Here is a 6,466-nt window from a genome sequence, read left to right as displayed (position 1 = left end):
TCGCACTCGGCCTTTCCGAATCCTAGTCTTAGACAACCATATATATGTGTGTGTGTGTGTGTGTGTGTGTGTGTGTACATACATACATACATACATATATATATATACACACACACACACACACACACACTCACACACACACACACACACACATAGGAGAGACCAAACCTTTGCAGTGGATCGATCGATTCGTTTCAAAGGTTTTCGAGCACATCAGGTATACACAAACCTTGATCTTTGTCCATTGATCTATTCTAGAAGTGCCTATGACCTAGGATGCTAGAAATTGATTGATTTAAGCCAAAATCGTCACCCTTGCCAACACACGCCGTCGCACTCGGCCTTTCCGAATCCTAGTCTCAGACAACCACTCTAGACCAAGCCCCAAAATCATCCCTCGTCCCACTTACATCCTGGCCCACCCGATCTGGCTCCACCTTACTCGACCCTACCCATTCAGACCACCATATTCAGTCGTCCAAATTGGACAATTAGGCACTCGGCCCACCTTGCCACATGGCATTCGGACTCGTCCCTCAGACACTTAGCCCTCAGATTCGGCCCTAGGCCACTTAGACGGGCCGAATAATTTGACCCTACAATTCGAACTAGTTGGACCGAATCTAGAATTTGTCAGATTTAACATTTGTAGACCCTCACTGACCTAGACCATAGCCATACGGACCCTTGAGAGCGATACAGATGAATATAACACCTTTCTAGTGCAAGAAATGAGAGAACCAGTGATTCGTAGACCTAGAAGCAATGCCAACCAACCTACTAGATGTCCACCCCGCTAAGAGTGTCAAACTAAACCATAGACCGTGAGTTGAGCGGAAAGACACAGCATAGACCCTAGAGACCAACGAGAGTGACCAGCGACGACTAAGCTTAAAGCCCTATTAGGTCGAGAACGTAGACAGGAGTGTTGAAGCTGCTTTTACCATTATGCATTGCATCCCACATTGTTTTTCAACACTTGAAGTGCACGTGAAGAAAAGTTGAAAGCTTGATTTCGCACGGTGCACGAAAAAGAGCACACACACGCACACACGCACACACACGCGTGCACACACACATACACAGTGACGGTAAATTGAGGATTGTTTGTAAAGAATAAGGAACTCACTCAAACTTAAGAAACTGAATGAACGCACAAGTAGAAGAGGACTGTGAGACTTAGACAATAGGTAATCGAGAATCCCAAGTTATAGGACCAAGAGGAAGACACGACACATGAGTTAGACGCATCAAGGATCGACATCATTGGGGAAGTGAATCTACCAGACTTGATCAACCTCATTGACAACTTGGTGGAACAAGAGACCGCAAACATGGCAGAGACCAGCTCGAGAACCACAAACGTAATGAAGAGCTCGATTTGGGGGATTTCCCGGATGAAATCCAATAGACGGTGAGTAAATATGACTTGCAAACCTGGATGGACCACCACCGTAGGCCATCTAAGGATATAGTAGTGGACCTTGAAGAGGAGAGAAACTAGCGCGGCAAGCTTTGCAAGGCATAGTGGCATACAATCAGGAATAGCAAGCTAGAAGCTTATGACAAAACATAGAAATGCAAGAGATCCCAACCTTAGCAAATAGAAATCGAACATGACTTGACACACCATATGAGGAGTCTCTTTAAGAGAATCTTGACAAATGAACAACCTATGGAAAGAGCGGTATTGACCATCTTTATTGATGGAGTACGCAGTGAAGAGCTCTACAAGGCCTTGGCATAAAACTCAAGCTTGCAGCGAGCCGCGCTGACTAGGGTCTTTGAAGAGGCCATCAAAGTGGATGACCAGCTCAAGAAGAGGAGCTCCAAGAGCTCAAATCGAGACGAGGCTAGCTCTAGAACCTCATAAAGGGAAACCACATCTAGCAAGCGGTTGGTTCCAAGTAGCCAACAAGATAAGGGAAAGAGTACTGGCCAGAACCAAGAGCTAGCAGAGATGAAGATGGAGCTAGCGAGACTACAAGAGATGATAAGGAGACCTATGCGCCCACACGTCCAATGTGTGTATTGTGGTGGAAACCACCTGCCAACTGAGTGTTAGGACCCTAGGTCCCGACCATGCGCCAATTGCGGTAGGTTCGGTCACGATGCCATGCATTGCAGAATGCCGAGAGGAGACTTCCATACTTGCAACCTTACAACTAGCCTTACCTAGGGAATAGGTCGCCAAATTTCTTCGGGAGGGGAGCCCCATTGGCTCTCCCAACACCTAATGATGCTAAACCACCATTCCTAGGATGGAGATAAATCCCACATGCATATCTTGGCTACCTAGACCTTTTGTAACCCATCCATCGAGTGACACTCTAGTCTAGTATGTGGAGGAGCAGAATGATGACGAGCCCTATGTGACCCCTCATGTCTTGTATGATGAAGAGGGCAATCCAATCCTCATGGATTATCGACCAATATCGATGATGGCGCTAAGCAGAGGTAGAGGTAGAGATTTAGGAGGGTAGACCCAAGAGTTGTGGACTTGTGGTCACCCAGGACACATCTCCTCACGCTGCCGAGGAACAAGCCAATCAAGACAAGGCCGATCTTAGATGCACTGAGTGTGGAATCACACATCTCTCTGTCAATTGCCCTAAGCAGAAACCATCTTGTGGTTCGACAATCATGCCATCAATCCCATTGGGGTTGTTTGGTATCAAAACACTTGACGGTGAGGCCACGCCCGTCCCGTTGCATGTCATGACCTGAGCACAGACAAAGCAGGCCGACATTTCACTGCCAGGGCCTAGCAACTTAGATGCAGCCTCAATTGGAAAGAAAAGTCATAGGTAAAGGAAAAAGAAAATTGACATAAAGGTCATGCTCAAAACCGAGAGTGCCACAACATTGCCTGCTAGAAAGAAGGTCACAGACGCAGAGGTAGAGACATCTGAAGGAGTGGGTGAAAGAAGCCAAGGAACACCTAAAGGATGTTGAGCCCATCTTAGAGGAAGAGATCGATGATCTCTTAAGCATAAGCACACTAGTTTTTCCTCCATGACCAAAATCGAGAGATGCAACTGCACCACAAGTAGTGCCGCTTAAATGGAGTTTAAATGCTACGGGCCAGCAAATCAACCAAGGCCATTGGTCAAGAAATGCAAAACCAAGAGAGAAGCAAGAAGTTAGCAATCTCCTCACAACATTAGTAACCACTCAGATGACTCTAAACTTAGGAGACCTGCTTAGGTAGCATTCGACGCTATGGTAAGAACTAAACTAGTGGGTGAAGGGATCGATAGATCAAGCTGCTATTGACTTGCACGAGCATGATTCTGTGACGCAGATACCGAGTTTAACACTGCACTCAGTGCCCAAGTCCTTGCATGTTAATGCTTTTTGGGAAGCACTAAAATGCATACAATCTTACCGGTCTTAGCTCTAGGCGATACCATGAGAGAGGGAATCATAGACACGGGGGCAGGAGATAGTGTGCTTAGCCACATAGTGCTCTAGCTTGGGGTAACCCACCTGTCGAGAATGCTAGATTTAATGTCACACTGGCTAACGAAATGAAAGTGAAGCCATTCGGAGTACTAAAGAGTTGGCCATTGAAGCTCATGGGAGTCCAGTTCTCCACAGACTTCATAGTCATGAAAGGAGTGGACTATGGCATCTTGTTAGGCCGACCCTGGATGTGCAACACACGAGTCATAGAAGATTGGGGCGATGATTTGATCTTCCTAGGCAATCAAACGGAAGTGGTAAGGGTAGGGGTGGATACTTGGAAGACTATGCTAGTCAACTTAGATGCCATCTCAGCCATGCTGAAGGGTGATGCGTAAGTTAGAAAATCATATGGACCACTCACCAAAGTATATCCCTTATCCTGAAGATGAGAGAGATTGGATGCCTATGCTAGCCATGATCAATCTACCATTCTTAGATAATGAGGAGTATGAGCAAGCCGCTAAGGCAATTGGTAAGCCTAGTGACACGCCCTTAGTACCAGTCTGCACGATAGCTAGGAGCTCACATATAGACAATCTAACCCTGTCATATTCAACATACCAAACAACAAGTGAGAACTCCTTGAGATCTTAGAGCATCTGACAAACAAGCTAGCGACGAGGGTGAAGGAGAGGTTGATATGACAGAGTACAACACAAAATGACATGTGATTGAACAAATAAGGGCAGACTCCAAACCAGAGAAGAAGAACACTTTTAGAATCGAGAAAGCAGTCATGCGCATGGATTGCGATTGCACATGGTTGGAGCATATAGGAGCAATTGACTATGAGCAAGCAGGCCTGGTCCAACTGAGTGCTGCACCATTATTCAGGACAGATTCATCCTTTGAGCTACGACCGCCATGAGAGACCCGGGGTCTCTTCTAGCAAAGGCAGAGAGTTTGATTCTGAGTCGGAAGTAAGCTCCAATAGTGGTCATGAAATACCTCGATCACCTAAGACCAGACGCCTTGAAGGAGACTTACCAGTCCACCTAAGGCACCGAAGGTTGAAGGAAGAATGAAAGAAACAACCTAAGGAACTGCAAAATCTAAGGAGCAAAGAAAGCCGCAAGACCTACCAAAATGATTCACAAAGTTTAAGAAAGGCAATAGGGTAGTGATCTTACTAGGAACCAAACGACAAGGGTAAGTGAGTGAACCAATAGAAGGGCCAGCCAAAGTCGAGGAAATTACTCTAGCTAAGGAAGGGGAGACGCCTCGACCTGTCTTCATAGCCGATGACTTGACCGAGGAGGAGGAAGCCAATCTCATTTCTCTCTTATAGGAGATGTCTTTGATTGGTCCCTCAATGAGCTAAAAGGGGTAGATCCAAGTGTAGGGACTCACAATATACCCATGATGCCTAATGCAACGCTAATCAAGCAACGATTGTATTCTATGAATCCCAAGCACACTCATGCTATCAAAGAAAAAATCGATAAATTGTTGAGAGCAGGATTCATTTACGAGATTGAGCACACGGATTGGGTCTCACCCATAGTGATCGTATTGAAGAAAAACGAAAAGATTAGAGTGTCTGTCACAACTACAAGAAAGTCAATGTTGCTACCAAGAGAGACAATTACCCATTATTGTACACTAAGCACATGCTTGAGAGAGTTGCTAGTAAAGAGGCCTATAGTTTTCTGCATGACTTCTCAGGATACAATTAGGTGCAAGTGCATCCTGACGATAGGCACAAGACTGCATTCACCACTGTGTGGGGGGTCTTTGCCTACATAGTCATGCCCTTTGGGTTAACAAATGCACCAACCACATTCCAAATACTCATGTGTGCCATATTCAAAGACATGCTTAGGAAAGAGTTAGAAGTATTCATTGATGATCTATGTGTTTACTCTAATTGGAAGGAGCACCTAGACAAACTTCGAGCGATCTTTGAACAATGTCCATTGTATCGTCTCTCGTTGAACCCCTTAAAGTGCCAGTTCTGGGTAAAACATGGATGCATTCTAGGGCACGAGGTGTCAAAGAATGGCATTGCCACAAACATTTCAAAAGTTAGGGTTATTGTTGATTTACCACCACCATCTGATTACAAGGGAGTTCAGTGCTTCCTGTTGGAGATTTATACTAAACTATGCATTGATTGCTAGACCTCTATATAAGTTGTTGATAATATTCGAATGGACCGAGGAGTGCCAGCACACATATGAGGAATTGAAAAAGACTCTAACTGTAACACCAATCCTACGAGCCCCTGATTGGACTATAACCTTCCACATTCACATTGACGCTTCGAAGTTTGCTGTGGGAGCTGTGTTGTACCAGCTTGCTGAACACAGTCTAGACTATCCAATGAGCTTTGCTAGTAGACAACTCATGGATATGGAAATGAACTACTCAACGACAGAGAGAGAGGGTTTGGCCATGGTGTTTGCTGTAAAGAAATTTCAGCTTTTTTTTTTGGCTATGCCTTTTACCTTCTTTGTTGACCATTAAGCCTTGCTTTATCTCTTTAATAAACCTTGCACTACAAGACGCATTGCTCGATGGTTACTTCTGCTTTTAGAATTCGACTTCTCTGTGGTTGTACGAAAAGAAAAGTAGCATTACATGAATGATCATACGTCTCCATACCGATTGGAGAAGCCGTTGGATAGGGCATCACAGATGAATTGACCTATCTAGTGAATGAGATTTGTTTAGAGCTGACTTGACGCCATATTGGGCAGACAACATAGTCCAAGTGCTTGAACATGGACTACTTGAACGACCCATCAAAAAGGCCTAACTTAGGCGACTCATTCTTAAAATCCAATCCTATCAGTTGATAGCAGGTCAACTCTATTTGCTAGGGCAAGATGGGTTGTTGCAAAGATGCATGTGCGAGCATGAAATGCACAATGCACTTGTAGAGGCACACAACGGGATTGCAAGAGGACACTTTAGTAGAGATGCGACAACCCAGAAGGTGCTGCAGTCTCAACTTTGGTGGCCTACTCTTTTTCAAGGCGCAGCAGGATTTGTCAAG

This window comes from Lygodium microphyllum, chromosome 28 (genome assembly GCF_053477565.2).
Source record: "Lygodium microphyllum isolate KBCC chromosome 28, Lygodium_microphyllum_v1.1.10, whole genome shotgun sequence".
Classification (NCBI taxonomy): domain Eukaryota; kingdom Viridiplantae; phylum Streptophyta; class Polypodiopsida; order Schizaeales; family Lygodiaceae; genus Lygodium; species Lygodium microphyllum.
This window is presented reverse-complemented; position numbering follows the sequence as displayed.